This window comes from Caretta caretta, chromosome 11 (assembly GCF_965140235.1).
Source record: "Caretta caretta isolate rCarCar2 chromosome 11, rCarCar1.hap1, whole genome shotgun sequence".
In the NCBI taxonomy this organism is placed as follows: domain Eukaryota; kingdom Metazoa; phylum Chordata; order Testudines; family Cheloniidae; genus Caretta; species Caretta caretta.
The window spans coordinates 69298004-69314002 of record NC_134216.1 but is presented as its reverse complement, the minus strand read 5'-3'; positions in this window follow the sequence as shown (position 1 = coordinate 69314002).

The window sequence follows — 15999 nt, the reverse complement described above, 5'->3', positions numbered from 1 at the left end:
ATGGTAAAACATTTTGATAAAAGGTAAGGTATATTTACAATATTATATAAATATAATGGTATATTAACATTCATATGTTAACAGAATATAAAGATTGACAACAATCAAAATGATAAAGTCAAAACAAGATGTTTTGACATAGAATCATAGAATATAAGGGTTGGAAGGGACCCCAGAAGGTCATCTAGTCCAACCCCCTGCTCAAAGCAGGACCAATTCCCAGTTAAATCATCCCAGCCAGGGCTTTGTCAAGCCTGACCTTAAAAACCTCTAAGGAAGGAGATTCTACCACCTCCCTAGGTAACGCATTCCAGTGTTTCACCACCCTCATAGTGAAAAAGTTTTTCCTAATATCCAATCTAAACCTCCCCCACTGTAACTTGAGACCATTACTCCTCGTTCTGTCATCTGATACCATTGAGAACAGTCTAGAGCCATCCTCTTTGGAACCCCCTTTCAGGTAGTTGAAAACAGCTATCAAATCCCCCCTCATTCTTCTCTTCTGCAGGCTAAACAATCCCAGCTCCCTCAGCCTCTCCTCATAACTCATATGTTCCAGACCCCTAATCATTTTTGTTGCCCTTCGCTGGACTCTCTCCAAATTATCCACATCCTTCTTGAAGTGTGGGGCCCAAAACTGGACACAGTACTCCAGATGAGGCCTCACCAATGTCGAATAGAGGGGAACGATCACGTCCCTCGATCTGCTCGCTATGCCCCTACTTATACATCCCAAAATGCCATTGGCCTTCTTGGCAACAAGGGCACACTGCTGACTCATATCCAGCTTCTCGTCCACTGTCACCCCTAGGTCCTTTTCCGCAGAACTGCTGCCTAGCCATTCGGTCCCTAGTCTGTAGCTGTGCATTGGGTTCTTCCGTCCTAAGTGCAGGACCCTGCACTTATCCTTATTGAACCTCATCAGATTTCTTTTGGCCCAATCCTCCAATTTGTCTAGGTCCTTCTGTATCCTATCCCTCCCCTCCAGCGTATCTACCACTCCTCCCAGTTTAGTATCATCCGCAAATTTGCTGAGAGTGCAATCCACACCATCCTCCAGATCATTTATGAAGATATTGAACAAAACCGGCCCCAGGACCGACCCTTGGGGCACTCCACTTGATACCGGCTGCCAACTAGACATGGAGCCATTGATCACTACCCGTTGAGCCCGACAATCTAGCCAGCTTTCTACCCACCTTGTAGTGCATTCATCCAGCCCATACTTCCTCAACTTGCTGACAAGAATACTGTGGGAGACCGTGTCAAAAGCTTTGCTAAAGTCAAGAAACAATACATCCATTGCTTTCCCTTCATCCACAGAACCAGTAATCTCATCATAGAATAGACATTATTGAAATAAAACAAGTGGCAACAATTTGTTTTGACTTTCCTGTCAAAAAGGTCACGGAAATCGACACATTCCTTTCGATTTCGGCAAAAATGACACTTTCCGATGGAAAACTGTTTTGTGAAAAGTGTTTCAACCAGCACTCGTGCTATCCTAGGCCACAACCCTGCAAAGACTTACACACATAAGCGAGCTTGTTTCTTGTTTACCCAAGTTCAGCGGCACCACTCCCATGTCGGAAGTTACTCCTGGGAGGGTTTGTCGGATCTGGGCTCTAGACTAACCGCTCAGGGCAGGGACTGCATGACAGGGTGTATACAGCCCACACTGGGGACAAAAGGGTCAAAGAGCTGCTGTGGACCATGTTGGCCCTGCCCCTCCATCCCTGTCAATCATGTCAAGGGTTGGAATAAGGGTGTGAAAGCCAGACGTGCCAGACAGTTGGTGGGCAGCTCTGGGACAGAGCAGACAGCAGCTCTACAGCTCCCAAGAGGAATCCTGGAAAATTTCAGGGAAACTGCCCTCAAGAATGTCATCCCTCCCAGAGGCAGTGAATCCAGGACTATACTGAAAGGTCTCTGGGAATGGCAGCCAGCCCCTGCCAACTCAGATAGATTGGTTGGCTTAGTCCAGCATTCAGAAGATCCCTATTTATGCAGATGGGTGCCCTATGGATTTAGCAGCACCCAGATGCCTATCAGTAACCTGCAAATAGTAACAGACTGCCTCTTACTATGTGTTTGTAAAATGCCCAGCACAAAGGTGTCTGTGGGAGATACTGTAGTAAGTATTTAAGAGTAATAAAAGCAGCATATTATTAACAATTGCTATTGAGATCTTTGGGGAAATGCTAACAACAATCCTTTCTTTTTGTCTTGCTGTATGTGCTTCATTTAATCCTTAAACACAGGCACGGTGCTGTTCACAGAACACTGCTAAATCAACATATTTATAAATAGTTGATCACTATTCCTTTATATTTCCCCACAGCGTCAAATATTCCTGAGAAATGTCCCTATCAGTAGGTGACAGAGTTCTCATTTCTTAACACAAATCTCAATTTCAATAAGAATATTCCAAGCAGAAGTTATTTATGATGTCAAGTGCATAATGTGGCCCATCAATAAAATTCAGGTGACATTTTTGTTGATTTTTCTTCAAAAGTGTTGATGCTGTTGACTCTGCAAAACTCAAAATGAAACTGGAGAACTCTGGCTTCTACATCTCATTAGTCAGACCTGACTTCTTTAATAGAGACACAGAAATGTATACATAGATAAAATTAAAAGCTCTACCAAAATAAAACACTCCACTGCACACACAATTCTTCGCATAGGGAGTAGATTAAACTAAGATCAAACCTCACGTGACAAATGTTAGTCATATGCACTGTTGTAGCTGTGTCACTCCCAGGATATTACTGAGACAAAAAGGTGGGTGAGGTAATATCTTCTATTGGACCAACTTGAGTTGGTAAGAGAAGAACTCTTCAAGTCTGGGAAAGGTATTCAGTGACACTGAATACCTTTCCCAGGCCTGAGGAAGAGCTCTGTGTAGCTTGAAAGCTTGTCTCTCCCACCAACAGAAGTTGGTCCAATAAAAGATATTAGTCACACATTGCTTGGTGCTCAGATACCACAGTGATGGGGTGGCATAAGAACCTATAACTGCTATTCTATTGTTTGCTCCTTCCTGAAGACGAGGATTTGTTTCTATTCATCACCACCACCAATGTTCCCGCTAATTTTTGACAGTCCGTGTGCACAAAACATTTCTTCTGTGCAAATTTTTGACAGGCTGTGTGTGCAAAACATTTCTTCTGTGCAAATTGTTGTGCTTCTGTGCAAATTTTTGTGCACGCAGTGTTTCGCCGTGTGCACGCACACACGCACCTCTTAGAGGGAACAGAGACCACCACCATTATTACTCAGACTGGCAGCAGCAAAACACAGAAGACTTGAAAAAACCAACAATCTGAAAAAAATAAAGAGACTAAAGTTGAGGGGAAAAGGAACACAATGTAGGAGCAAAGGGATTAGCCTGATGGCAGGCACAGAGGTTACTAGTTACAGGTTTGTTTTCTTTCCTCATAGTGCAACACCCTGAATTCCCCTAACTCACCTTCCTTCCACAAAACAATCCTCTGGTCTTCCTCCTGCTCCAACATCAACCCCTAGCCACAGTTTGAGTCCTTACACCTCTCCTTTCCAGCATTAGAAGTCCTCCCTCAATGTAAATGAGCAGATCATTGAGAGAAGTCAATCAAACAGACAAGTAGGTAACTTAGTCAGCTATGAGTTGTTCCTTGTAGGTATTGTGGAAGGAGTTACTGACAGATCCGGCCATTTGTGGAGCTCCATGCGGTTCTATCTCCTTTGTTTACATGGTTTACACTATTCAAAAAAGGAATTGTATTTTGACTGCAAGAAGAAATAAAACAAATATTGACAGGATTTTAATTATACACACACACCTGTCTATTCAAGGACATATTCTACCGTGTTCCAGCTGAATAGATCTGGACTTCTAACTAAACATCCCATTTAGAATCAGACTGCTATGGCCCTAAGCCATAAAACGCACACAGAAAGAAAAGGGGTACTTGTGGCACCTTAGAGACTAACCTTAGTCTCTAAGGTGCCACAAGTACCCCTTTTCTTTTTGCGAATACAGACTAACACGGCTGTTCCTCTGAAACCTGTCAAAACGCACACAGCGTTGTGTATTGAATAGTACTGCAGCACAAATAAAGAGGAAAAGATTGTTAACCTTTTCCAGTGCTATTCAATTCTTATTTGAAATGTTCCTTCTGACCGCCTGTTTATTTCATTGGAATAATAAGGGCAATATGCAGCAGCCAAGCATGTGGCTCATGAGTTAGAATGCGATGTACTGTACAGTAAGGGCTTTAGACCTGTACAAGCTTTCTTGGCAAACATTCAATTTGCTGAAAAATGCATTTTGGGGCCACTCAAACTATACACAAGGTTGGGTTGAATTTGGCGCATAGTTTTGGCCCCAAGCCCCCTGAAAACAAAAATATCAGAACACCTTTTTTTTTTTAAATGACAAAACAGTCAAAAATGCTGATTTGCGATTTCATTTCAAAATGAAATTTTAAATTTACATTTGAAGTGTTTCATTTCATCAAGAAAACAAACCAACCAAACCAAGTCCAACCCAACCCAACACCCAGTTTTGGTTTGAAACCAACCAAAATTTTTTACAGATTTTTCTGATCAGCTACAGAACTGAAAAACCAGTTTGCTTGGCTCTAAGTACCAGTCATGGGGTACTCCACTCACCACTTGTCTGGTGTTTCCTTCTGGTCACGCTGGGGATTAGCTCTTGAGGTTAACACCCCTGCCCATGGTTGCATGCTGTCACATTGTCTTTCTCTCAGGTGTGCAACTCTTCTTGCATCCAGGAACCACAGTGTCCTCTGGGTGACACTGCCCTCCAGCAGGGTCACTCTGCATCTCCTACCCCGCCTTCCAGGGTACAAGTCCTTCAATTCTCTGTCACTCCCACAGTGACCCAGGCAGCCTTCCTAGACCCCTATCTGCCATTCTAGTCCACACCCTAGGTGGCAGATAGGGGAACTCAGGCCCACCCACTACTTCAGGTTCCAGTCCAGGGACCCTCCACCCAGCAGTTCCGGGCATCCCTCTTCCCAGGAAGTGACTGCAGCCTATGAGTCCCTACAGCCTCCAAACCTAGGGAGTGATAGCCCTTTCTCACCAGCAGCCCCTGGCTGTTGCCAGCTTCCTGGCTTTATAGGCCCTGACTGTTCCTGCCCAGCTGAGCTTGCTTGCAATCAATTCCCTGCTCTCTGTCTCTTGCTCCAGGTGCAGCCTGTCTGGCCTCCTTAACCCCTTCCACACCTGTGTGGGGTGGACACCTCATCACAGTGTCACACACCAAATTTTGATTACTGCAAATGGAGTTTTTCCCGATGCAAATCTTAAATCCATGGTACAGTACTGCATGTAAATACCCTCTGAGTTTACACCATAACACCCTTTCCAATTGAGTTAATAAATCAGCTAAGTTTCCTCTGTACACTAAAGAATAGCTGAAAGAACTTTGAAGGATATCGCTGTTTAAATTTGCCTTTGTGCAGTCTTCATTAGAATCCATGCAGCCTCTGGCTAAAGAGTTCTTTCTTATGATCAAAGATCACTATTATCTTTGATGATAAAAGAATGCCATTTCTCCTATCACACCACAGGACTATACGTGATTTATACCGTTTTATCCACTGATTAGCATAATGCAACATTTCAGTAAGTCATGCCCTCGCTTTAATGTTGCTCAGCTAATTGTTTGTTTTAACTTAATGTTTTCCTGCCTTGTTTGAGTCTTCCCTCAGGACCGTCTTGCAAACAAAATGCATCCACATTAGACAGCTAATTCATCCATCAGCACATTGCTTTAGCTTGCTTCCCAATAGATTTCACGCCTTGGACAAGAGCCCAAGATTACAATGCAACGAAAAGTGGTGGTGGGACCTATCTACAGTACGACAGAGGGTGAGGTCTGAGGAGGCTTTTGCTCAGAGGTGCAGCCACATTTGAAAAAAGCTGGAAGAAACTAGAAGTGGGAAAACACTAGTCCTAAAGCCACCCTGTGGGGGGATATCAACAGGATAGTAATAATGTGGGCCCCTCACTCTCCTCTTGCCCATTATAATTCCACCTAGGCTTTGGCTGCAGGGCAAGAGTAGCAGCTTGCAATTTCCTCAGTGAAGGCAGAGAATGATTTTAAAGGGGGAAACTGCCACCTTTCAGCAAGGCCTCAGGTAACAAGCCTAAGGCCCAGATCCTTACAGGTATTTAGGCACCCAACTTCCAATGATTTCAATGGGAGCTAGGCTCCTAAATACCTCTGCAGCTCTGGGCCTCTTTCAACAGGGAAAGAGGGAAGGGAACTTTCAACATCATCCTTTGTTCCCTTTTTCTTTAGGAGGACACCCTGCCCACCTGATAGCCGTTTACGTGATAACAACTGTCTTTGGGGGAGGAAAGAGCAGAAGTTAGTTAGCAGAGATGGGCTGGAGCAGTTGATGTTAAAATCCGATCCCGTCTCCTAGCCAAACACACATAAAAGGGGAGAGAGAACAACAGCTAAGATGGAAAATGCGGCTTGTGGCCATGGGGCTGACTTTTCCTTGCTGCCTTATTGCTGGAAAAGCCACAGGCCTGGCACATGGACTCTATTAGCCATTCGAAGACCTTGCAAACTTGTATCTCTGTCAGGCTGTTTAGGACATTGCTTTTAGCTGCCCTTCTGGTCACAGCCTTAGAGCACGGTTGCAAAATATACAGTCCTTGCCAAGTAAGCCAGACTCTTATTAGACCGAAGGAAAAAGGCAAGGGTTACAAAAGAGAAGAAATAAGGTGAGGCAGGAAAAGGCACATGTGGGGAGGGGTGATGGTGACAAAGCCTCACATTGCAGGGATTTAGCCAAAACAGGTGGAGATGCCAATGTTAGCTGAGTCCCTCTACCAGGCCGGGTCTGGTCTGGATCTCTCTGGATCAGGAAAAGCTATTATGGTAGATTTCATTGTCCCAGGAAATGATGGGATGGCAGCCACAATGGTAAAGCTTGCTGCGGTGGTTGTTGACAGAGAGCTGCTTCTTTTTGATTCCGTCAAGAATTGTTGTGTTTGATCCCCAATTTTCTCTCCGAAGTTTTTATTTTCAGGACTCCAAAAGGGAGTAGCAGGATAGCCCAACCCCTCATTATTTTGTTCCCACCAGTTAGGCCTAATTTCTGACACACAAGTTTTGGACCATTATTTCCAGTCCCACATGTCTCTTGTTTACGAGGCATTAATCTGAACACAGTGCTTGAGTTACATCAGTTGGCCTTTTTGTTTGGACTAATTCAGTCTGTCTCCCTTTTACATCTTTTCCCATCAACATTTATTATTATAGGTTGCTGTGAACTTTCACTGATTGCTTACAGTTAAGCTTACAATTAGGGTAAATTTTTGGCCCAATTATCACACCAGGTGTGCCACACTCTACCCAGCTAGCACGGCTAAGGGGAGCAGAAACTCTGCCCAAGACATTTGCTCATAAAGGAACTTGTTCTGACTCAGTGAGCAGTTATGAGTTTGAAGTAGGACCACTGGGTGAAATCTTCTGGCCTGTGGCATGTCAGAAGTCAGACTAGATGGTGAGAATGGTACCTTCTGGCCTTAAGTCTATGCATCTATGTTGGGCGTGGCAGGGTGCCTGAGGATAGCTAGGGCACATTATGCTGCTCCCTTGAAGAGGACTAAAGTATTTCTGACAGCAGCAGACCCTCTAGCTGGCTAAGGCACTTGAAATATGTCTCACCCACAGAGTGTGTGGGTCATCACAGCAGCTGCCCGTTACTCCCAGTGCTCTTGAGCATGACTCAGAAATCTTCCCTTGTTGCTCACAGACCACCTCTGACCCCAGGCCCTTGTGCATCAGCCCCGTCTAAGACTAAACATAGCCCGATCAGAAATGGAGTGTGCATGCAACCTGTCAGAATTATTACAGTGACACATGTACTAACATTCTTCATTTCACTAAATGGGAGCAGATGCAGTTTAGCTGGGAGGGTGACACACTTCCATGTGGGTCATTATGGCTCTAGGGGTAAACTCCTGATTAACGGCTATCTAGTGAAATATGCCTGGGAGTAATTTAGGGCATCACGTTGCGTCAGCCCCATGCCGACTGCTCCAAGTTTAGGGAAAGACTGACACTGACATAGCTTTGAAACAGCTTTAGGAATAGTAAGGCACTAGCTCTAACGGTAGAGTTTTCACTGCGTGGATTCGGCGTAGGCAATGTTTAATACTGGATGGGTCAGGTTTTTTGGGGCTTTTTTAAGTTCTTTTTCATTTATCTACAGGAAGAAAGGGAAGTAGGCAAAAGACATAAAACCTACTGCTGGACTTGGAAAACGCTGAGCAAGCTGAGTTGAGCATTGAGGTAAAGTGACTGTGACGGGTAGCATGGAGTTAGTTCAGGTATTACCCAGAAGTCTCATCAGCTAACCTGGGCTGTGATGGCCAGTCTGCCCACATAGAATCATGTGTGTGACAGAATTACAGGACATTTGCTGATTTTTGCTAAAGATATATTTGTTGGAGACAGTCATGTGGTTTGTAGCAATAGCCAGAATGTCACTGATCACTTCCATGTTCTGTTTATCTGTCCTGAAGGAGTAATGTCTAGTGTGATGCACGTTGTTTCTGTGTACTGCAACTCTAAGGAGTCTGCAAGGTGAAGGCTCTTCCAGAATGAGAAACAGGGAGATTTTATATCCTTTGTTTGTTCTCTCTCTTTGTTTCTTATTATCTTTAATCTAAAAAAGAAACTAATCTTGATCGAAAGTACATGGCTGCTCCTCATGCATGGGAAAAAACACACGATATCAGTGCTCTCATGGATTACAGCAGCTGCACACAGTTCCATGTATTAGTTAACCACAAAGCTACCACTACTTGAAATATTTGCCTTGAGCAGCCCTCACGTGGCTCCCGAACTTCTAAGCTTTGGTAATTTTGCTACCAATGAGTGGGTGCAAAGGGCTGCCATGTGATTCAGTCAGAGAGTTCTGTCACCCAAAGATATTCATATATCTGGAGTGTAGCTTTGTGAGCCAGTTCTGTAGCCCAGTGTGTGATGCAGGGCCACTGTGCATAAAAATAAAACCCAGTATTTAGGTTTGTCAGTAGTGATTATATTGAAGTCTCTGACGATATGGAAGGTGCTGAGATATGACAGTGCTGGACGGCAATATAAAACCATAAATTAGATACATAGCCAGAAGCGAATTATCCTGCAAACTTTGTGGAGCTGCAGAAAGTGCTAATAAGGCTCTATAAATAGCATTTAAGGCACGAAAATTGCAAAGCAGAACGTTCCAGCTTAGCTGTGGCATGTTAGTTCAAGCAAAGGCTTCATGAGAGACACAAAGAAATGGTACATGGATCAAAAGATATTTGCTAAATGCATATTACATTTGCCCTAAGAAGCACATCAGACAGTTAAAGAATCTCAAAGCTGTATATTGATTGATGATTACAGAGACCAGGGTGCCTGCTTGTGGGAAAAGGCCTCTTGGGGAATGATTTGAAACAACAATCTAAGTGCTGTTCATGATTATGCTAGGCGGATAACTCCCCCTAGACTGCAGCTAGATGAACAAAGTCTGCAGTCCAGATCCTAGTGGGGAGGGAGCAAGCAGCAATGTCCGCTCTGCATGGCGGGGCTTGGGTTAGCAGTGACGCCAGACGGCTCAGCCTAGCCCCACGTGCGTGAGGGGGGTCTCCCTAAGGCCAGCCCCGTGTGGGAGGGAGCTCAGGCAAGTGGCTTGGGCCAGCCCCGCACGGTGTCCCCTTTGGGAAATATGGTCATCCTACTTAACTAACACAACTCCTTTTTACTCCCCTCAGCCCTAGGCAGCCAACACAGGAGAGAGAGAGCTGCCTTAGAGGTCTTCTACTGCATCAAGCAGAATTATTTATCCAGTCAGATCCCCAGCTGGCATAAGTCAGTGTAACTGTTGAAATCAATGGAGTTACACCGATGTACACTGGATTAAGGACAATTTGCACCAGTTGATAATCCGTTACATTAAGTTCTCAGTCCAGGGATGAGTGATTACACCTGTGTAAACCCATACACAGCCACATGGGCTGATAGTGCAGTTGTTCCTTGAGTGCCTAATTTGGCTTGCAGAGCCTTTATTAATGGTGACGATGTGGGAGCAAGAAAGGACCCAGCTTGACTCCCAGATCCCAAATTAAGTTTTTAGGGAGGACAGAAAAAAGCATCCTGTTTTAAATTGGGCATATTTAATATATAAATTATTGGGATAATATAAGACCAGTGATGCCATTTTTATACCGTCACTTTGAACACTATACAAAGACATTTTTGCACAGTTATGTCAGGATAGAACTGTGCCTTAAGCTATCTTTCCAATTAATTTGGCAGACTTTTTAATTGGTTGGCTAGAGTGAGAATCATCCCTTAAAAATTAAGATAATACAGACAGTTCCTCACACTCTGTGTGAAGTCCTTTCTTCTTCCAAACACTTAGGCAAAGAAGGTTGGTTTGGTTTTTTATTTGGGGGTGTGATGGACTGTTGTTTTTGGAGAGAAGGGGTCACTGATTGTGATTTCAGTGTTTCAAAAAGGGTGATAATTGTCTAAAGTTCTTACCAGCCTGTCTAGCTGAAGCATAAGAAATAAGGAGGTGGATGTGGGGGCGGAGGGGCAGTCAGGATGAACTAACAGATTGGCTTTGCAAACCCTCTCAGCCGTCATTAAGCCTGCTGTCTGTGGCAGAAGTCAGATGAAACACATCAAGGCAGTACGGGAGCAGAAAGACAAAATGATATCAATGCCTCTTATTTCCTGCTGAAGTCACATAATGTGGGGCAAAGAGAGCCAAACAGGAAAACCATATCCCCTGAGATAAAGACAGGAAATCATGTCCCATGAGCTCCAGAGGGAGATAAGGAGGGAGTAATTTCTTCTCTATCTTTAATAAATCTAGACTGTGACTCATTGGAGATTTGGGGAATAAAACTAATTTCCTGCTATGTAGGGGCTCCAAGCCATTCAGTCCTCTGGTTCCTTTATTCCCCTGAATTTGAACAGCTGTCACAAATGGCATTTAACAGCTGGCCCTGGCCTTCTTACTTCCTTTCCAAGCCAAATAATATGGGGCATCTTGCTGGGAAGCTTTAAATCTATAGCTCTGTAGCTAATGGGGGTATCACAGCTTAGCTCCTTCCCAAAAATGCTTTTAAAAAGAAATCTCCAAGACGTTCATTACATAAAATCTAAGGAAGGGACTTATCCAAAAGGGGATTATATATCTCAGACACAGCACTTCATCCCAAGCTGAACATCATTTGCGTCCAGTATTTGGGACTTGGACATTAGCAGATGAGTAGCTCCTACTTGTCGTTGAGGCTGTTTGGAGGAGAGAAGCTCTGTACTGAGCACTGGCATGGTAGATACTGCAGGATCCTTTTAAGTCGGCAGAAACAGTGTTTGCCTTTTTCCTGGTATTATGGGGACTGTTGCTGCGGGTGTATTGCCCAAATCTGCAGACTTTTACTGCCAGCTTTGCTGCAAATAGCAGCAACTTCAAGCCCTTTGAGGGAGGAACGGTTTCTCGATGTTTACAGAACTGCCATTGTCAGCACGTCACACCACATCCAGCTACTCAGCCTGCTATTGAACTTAGCTATTCAGCCTTACCTTCTCTCCAGGCTGTCGGCAGCCGTCAGCTCCTCCTCCCATCTCTCACAGGTACCGCCATTTTGTTCTTTAGTTCACCTCTTTCCACCTTTGTAGCAGTGCTCCTGGTGTGTTTGCAGCTGAGCCTACCTCACCTCTGTAACTGCGGGGGGCGTTCTCATGGCTATGAGGGCACAGGTCGCCATCACAAGAGGGAGTCAACTTCACCTGCAGACAGGTGTCCACCCTCAGCAAAACTGGAGTGATACTCATAGCTAGTCAGGGCACAGTGAGATGTTTTTCCCAGCAAAATGCCAGCACAGCGGGACTGAAGTCCCACTCTGAAGGTATGCAATCTTGATGTGTTCTCAAGCCATACAGACACTCCTTCTTATATTGCTGATACTAAGCCCTCTCATTTAAACTAATGTAAATGAGGAATAGCTTCATAAGACTGAGAACTCCACTGACTTTTATGTTGCATCTCCGCTATTAGAGGTTTGCATGGTAGTCCGTTCTGTACAGTCCTCGGCTAATCTCTTTGTGGGTGAATAATCCTTTTGACCCACGTAGGATACCGCATGGAGTTGCACCGGTATAAAACATGCATGTGAAGACAGGCCTATTGTTCCTAAACCTCCAATTTGTGGTGGGTACAAGCTGACTCCAGGGCGTTAGTAATGTGTACACATTTTCAAATGCCTTTGCTGAATATGTGGTGGTGTATGTATGAACACACCCCCCCACACACCCCGAAAGAAACTGTTTCTGTGCTGGTTTCATTTAAATTAAGATGGGTTAAGAGCAGCATTTTTCTTCTGCATAGTAAAGTTTCAAAGCTGCACTAAGTCAATGTTCAGCTGTAATCTTTTGAAAGAACAACCGTAACGTTTTGTTCAGAGTTATGAACAACCTCCGATCCCGAGGTGTTCCTAACTCAGGTTCTACTGTACCTACTCCCTGTTCACATGAGCAAACAGCTCCAAACATTTTATCTCAGGGAACAGCCAACCAAGTGCCACTCAGCGTACCTCACAACAGACTGCTTTACACCACGCACCAAGTTATGTAGACCAGGCATAAGAAAGGAGCTAGCAGCCAAATGCAGTATATATCTTCCCTCCCAGATGAATGGATACACAGCTGCTTTTGTATAGCATGTATCCCGGAGGGTGCTCCCATGCCGACTCCACCCCCAGGCCCTATCCCCACTCCGCCCCTTCCACCAAGGTCCTGCCCTTGCTCCGCCTCTTCCCACCTCACCCCCTCCCCTGAAGGCCTGCCACTTGCTGCTCTCTGCCCTCTCCCGAGCACCTCTCGCCAGTCGTCAAACAGCTGATTGGCAGCCCTGCGGCACAGCTGTGGCTGGTGGGTGCTGGGCACCCGCTGTTTTTTTCCTGTGGGTACTTAAGGCCCCAGAGCACCCATGGAGTCGGCGCCTATGGCATATATAAAAGTCACGTTCACAGGCTTCTGCTATGAAACACAAGAAATTACAGTCTGCAACTGGGTCGAGACAAACATACCCATTACTCTGAGATGGGAGGAAAGGTTCCATTATTTAAAATATCCTTGTCTGGAAGTATCAGATGCCTACTCCTTAACCACAGTTGAAGAGCAATGCTTAGCAATGCAATCCCATTTTGGCCGGGGAGAGTCCCTTTCTTAAACCCTGTCCTGGTCTTCCCAACTTCCCTCCACCCCTCCCTGCCCAAAATGGGCATTTGTCCCATTTGCTCTTGCCAACTTTATCAGTTGGCAAGAGCAAACGGGACAAATGCCCACTTTTGTCAAAACAGTGGGGTGATGGTGTGGAGGAGCATGCAAGGTGGGGCTGGCGAGTGGAGCTGCCAGCCCTGTATGAGTGGGGTGGAGGCAGCATTCCAGCATGTGGGAGGCTGGCAGGGTTCCCGTGAGCAGCAACAGCCTCCCGGGGATGGGGGAGGCCTCGGGCGAGCAGCTGGAGGTGTCCTGTTTTCCCTTTGGGAAATATGGCCACCCTAGCAATGCTGGCCTCAATGAATGGCACCTCCACTGATGACTAATGATAAGAGCATGGCACCGTGACTCTGGCAAAGGGCAAAGATCATGACTAGACAGAGCTTCTGCTTTCAGTACAGGCTGGGCGGGAAGCAGCTGACAGAACCCAACCACTCAAACCACACCCCCTAAAGCATGTCGCCTGAGTGCGAGGGCAGCAGCAGGAAGTTCTGGATGTCAATTCTGAGAATGAAACGAGACGTGGAGAACGCAGAATTGGCTCAGTCCATTAAGAACACAAATCTCCTGGGTCTTTGAGTCCATACCCTGCTATCACTGCTGGGAGGGGTGTCAAGCTGCTTTCTGATCTTAGGGGAATGCCCATATTAAACCTGAAATGCACATCAGACAGTGAGAGGAGGTGTCGGGGGATCCCCATCTGCTGCCTCCTCCCTTGGCTTTTTCTTACTCCAAGCAGCCCTCTATCTCCAGCCCCTCTCCCACCCAGCACCAAAATTCATCTCCCCACATATCCCTGTCCAGGCCCCTTGTCTTCAGCCTGCAGGGAGATTGTTCCCTGAAGGCCTGGCTGGCTGTGCTCTGACACCTGTACCCACTTCAAGGAGTGCCCAGTGGGGATGTTGGAGCTGCTGCCCAGCAGCCCCATGGCTGCAGAAGGCAGGCACTGGGGTCTGCACAGACTGGCAGGTTTACGATCCCAGGGGCAAGCCAGGAAAGGGTGAGGAGGGAGGAGGTGATGGCCTGGCCCTTCCCCCTAACGGTGGTGTCTGTAGCACCCGCTCTTCTGTACTGCGGCATCCGTCACACAACCCAGCCCAGCCTTGCCATCAGCCTGGCTTTCCCCGCTTACTCAGAAAGGGGCAGGGCTGGGGCCTCAGACACCTCTTTGCGCCTCTCCTCCCCGGCATCCGCTGGATCCACTCAAACTGGCCTGTAGCTCACCAAAGTGCCCTGGTGTCCAGGAGTCAAGTGACAGGGAGGGACTGGCCTTTGGGCTGACAACAGCTCATTTCCTTTGGGCTTTCCACAGCTGTTCAGTGAACTCCACCCTCCCAGCACGCAGACAAACCTGACCGAGGATCCAGCTGCAGAACCCACAGACAGCCATGGGGAAGCTGGCTCGGACCAGGCCTGGCAGCTGTTGTGGTTTTTTCCAAATTTCCAAGAATATTTTACAGGAAACAGAAACCTGAAACACCTTCCAGCGTTGAAAGCCACATTTGGCAAAAAGTGCGCAGTTATTGGGAAAACCCAGTTTTGAAAACCAATTTTTTTTAACCAAACCCCAAACACTTTTACTGAAATATTTAGATTTTCATACCCCCCCACCCCCACCCCTCCCCCAAAAAAGAAAAAATCCAGCAACAAATTTTCATTTGGGTCAAAAAGCCAAATTTCACTGAAGGGAAAATATTACTGTGAAAAGACAATCCCAAGCAGCTGTGTGTGAAGGAGAGACGACACTCGCCAAGACTGCAGCTCTCCGAGTGGTGGTTGTGAATCCATCTCCCCCTTTTCGGGGGTGATGGGAGGGGTGTCACCAGACTGTGTCCTGAGTCTGTGTGCAGTACAGTGCTCTCTGAACCATGTCATGCACAGAAAGCGCTAGCCCCCGGGTCCCACATGGCCCTCCTGCCTCTGTGCCCCACCAACCCCACAGAACCTTCCCTCCTCGTGAGCTGTATCCCTCCTGAGCAAGGGGACACAAGCTGCTGCAAAAACATTCACCACAACTGCCCTCTGCTGGCCTACGCTGCTTAGTCGCAGCAGGCAGGGACATCTCGCCCCAGCTGTGGTTTCTGCTCCTTAGAGCCGTCAGGAGTTATCAGGCAGCTCTGCCCAGGTACGCAGTGGTGGCAGGATCGGGGAGAGCAAAGGTGAGCTCTCTGTTCCCCCTCCGTTACCAACCAGCTGGGTGCCCCCGATGGAGATGGATGCTGCCAGGAAAAGGTACCAAAGGGATTTGGACAAATCTGAAAGCTATCAAAATAGCACTTGAGTGTGTCCTTCCTAGACGACGGGTAATAAATGGGACACATGCACGGCCATGTGTCAGCAAGAAAAGACAGAGTCTAGCCACACACGCAGTGATCTGTGCAATATTGCACTGCCAGAACGTGAGCCTGCCACACCTACCACTCTGCCCTTGGAAAGGGGGCAGCTCCAAGTCACTGGATTTAATGTCGTGCTAAGTTCTGCTCTACGGAATATATCACAGGCAGTTCTCAAAGACAATGTGACGCTGAAAAAAAAAATGGGGGGGGACCAGATCCCTGGAAGTGTCAATAGCCTACGCCAGCCTGGCCCCTTGCACTAACTGATTGCATGTCCTTTGTTTGAGGGCAAGAAAGGCGATAGGACAGATGAAACGGGCCTGGGCCAGGGCAGGTGATTCGGCACAT